Source organism: Choloepus didactylus, chromosome 20, assembly GCF_015220235.1.
Source record: "Choloepus didactylus isolate mChoDid1 chromosome 20, mChoDid1.pri, whole genome shotgun sequence".
In the NCBI taxonomy this organism is placed as follows: domain Eukaryota; kingdom Metazoa; phylum Chordata; class Mammalia; order Pilosa; family Megalonychidae; genus Choloepus; species Choloepus didactylus.
The window spans coordinates 23,753,453-23,755,898 of record NC_051326.1 but is presented as its reverse complement, the minus strand read 5'-3'; the positions used below and the strand labels follow the sequence as shown (position 1 = coordinate 23,755,898).

The window sequence follows — 2,446 nt, the reverse complement described above, 5'->3', positions numbered from 1 at the left end:
TGAACACAGTCTCTCAGATTTCAAACAGATATAACTCATCTTTTGGCAAAAGAATGTAGTGGAATGTAAGTTTGAAAGAGGAAGGATATATAATCTACCAATTGTTAAGGAATACAATTTCACTGCAGACACAAAGAATCAACAATTTCAAATTTTTTTTTAAATTAAAAAAATGTCTGCACCTATTCCTCATAAAATGTTTACTTTGGGAACTAACCCAATTGAAACTACACAATGAATTTATTAATGCAGCCTAAAGTTTCTTTGTTTAAAAAAATCTGTGTGCATAACGCAAGATGCATTAAACAGAACCCTTCTGGTTCTTTCCCTGTGTGTCCTTACAGAGTCACTGATGACTACCTGCAGTGCAAGAGTTAAGTTTCTGATTTTCTGTATCATGCATTGCATGTCTTTGCTGTGATAGGAATTCTGTCAGCACCCTGAAAGACAGACACTGGTGATGGTCTTTGGCACTTATGCTGGCAAACTGAGCTTCTTTCCCTGGAGTACTTTTGTGATGTACAGATAGAAGAAGCCGAAGTACAGAATGGTCCAGACTATTCCAGCCACCACAGCAACGAGGTCAAAGAAGCCCTTGAAGTAGAAGCCCCTGATCCAGCTGAGGAGACACAACGCACTGCAGAGGCCCAGGAAGAACAGGTAGTAGGTGGTGATGGTCTCCAACTCGCCCGTCTTGCTGATCACAAAGAGCTGCGGGAGGATAGTCACTGATTCAAGGTAGCTGGAGAAGGTCCACAGAATCTCAAGAGGAGAGGGGTCATGATTGTCTAGAAAGGAGGGAGAGGCTCCCACATGGCCCACAGGAACTTCACGCGAAAAAAATCGTGATGGCCATGGTAGGTTGCCTTAAATTTCATGTAGATCAGGTACATGGTGGCAAAGGAGGAGGCAATGTAGTTAAGCTTCATAGAGGTATAACATGATGGAATAAGTGAAGTAAAAGATCCAAGTAATGAGTTGTGAAGACCAGGGCCAACAGAAGCTGGTGTTTCCCAGAAATACTGGTGACCTGGAGTAGGGAATTACATGAGAATGTAAAGACCTCTGCAGTAGCAGGCACTGTACAGGAGCACATCTTGCAGGTCTGCAGCAGCAGGACGACGATGGCTGCCAGGTGGGACAGGCCCCCGGTCAGCCAGAAGATGTTCATGGCTGTGGTGGTGGGCATGGCGGCCCCTGCGAGGAAGCGGTGAAGATGGCGAGAGCTGGTGCCACTTGGCCCAGGAAGTGGCCAGACTCACAGTGGGCTTTTAATGAGTGCTAGAAAATAAACTTTCCTAAGACATGGGATCAGTGCAAGATTAAATTAATTTTAAAACTCTAAAATCCTCAGCTCTTTAAGAGGGACTGAGGTTTCTTCTCTCCAGATATCATGGGGGTTGGCAGGACTTTTGGAATCACTAGAGCTTCCTTGACAGGTTTTCTGCCTTCTTTCCCCCACAGGGTCTTGAGATGTACCCAAGTCTTGCATCCTATTTCAGGTTTCTTTGCTGCTTCTCAAGAAGTGTTTCCCTTTCAGTATTTGCACACTGTCTTTGATTCTTTGGAAAAAAGTTGAAAGTGCAATTTTTCAGGGGTTTTAATGGTTTCCAGTAGAATAATCCCATGATCAAGAAGGAAGAAAGGGAAGAAAAGTTTTTTAAAAAAGGAAGAAGAAGAAGAAAAAAGAAACGAAAGAAGAGGAAGACTGTGTTGAAATGAGAGGTGTGTGGGGGTGGGGAGGTAACTATATAAATCCCTTCTTAAATCTATAGCATAAATGAATCATCTAACTTTGGAAAAAGCCTTTGGGGAATATACTCAAAGAATATACAGGAGGATGCATTGGGTGATTTCCTGGACATTTCTCAATGATTGGTAAAGAGGTATTGTGTACCTTGTAATAAGTTACACAGATTTCTAAATTAAAAATATGGTATTTGTGCCTTGAAGATATTTTATACAATGATCTTCACTGAAGTGGAATATGCTGGCATGTTCTCTATTGAAAGACTGAATACACAGAGCCACACAGAATCAATGTAGTGCAATGTAACTCAAATCTCATTTTGAGTTATCTGAAGGACCCAGAAGCAAGAACTGCTCCAAGTTTTTACACAGCCTCATGAAAACCCTCTTTTGTTCTGATCCACTTCAATAGCCAGCACACAACAAAGACAATGAGCAAGGCCTCCTGTCACCAGAAGTAACTTCCTTCCTTTATTAGGGCAAGGCAAGAGGGGAACAAGCATGGCTACTTCAGATATTTTACGGCACTCTAATTTCTACAGGGTTGTAATGCCCTAGGGAGGAGGAGAAAATGGAAAACACGAGATGACCGTGCCTAGAAGTATCGCAAGAGAGAACATGGTAGGGGTCATTGTCAAATCCATCGCCTCAGCCCCAGTAAAAATCAACCTCAGGAGAGAACAGTGGGTAACATTTA

The 2,446-nt window shown here is 42.5% G+C and overlaps 1 pseudogene; it reads right to left on the bottom strand.

Moving 5' to 3' along the window:
* Nucleotides 1-474: 474 nt before the first annotated feature.
* LOC119516865 lies at nt 475-1,171 on the bottom strand (annotated as a pseudogene).
* Nucleotides 1,172-2,446: the final 1,275 nt, after the last annotated feature.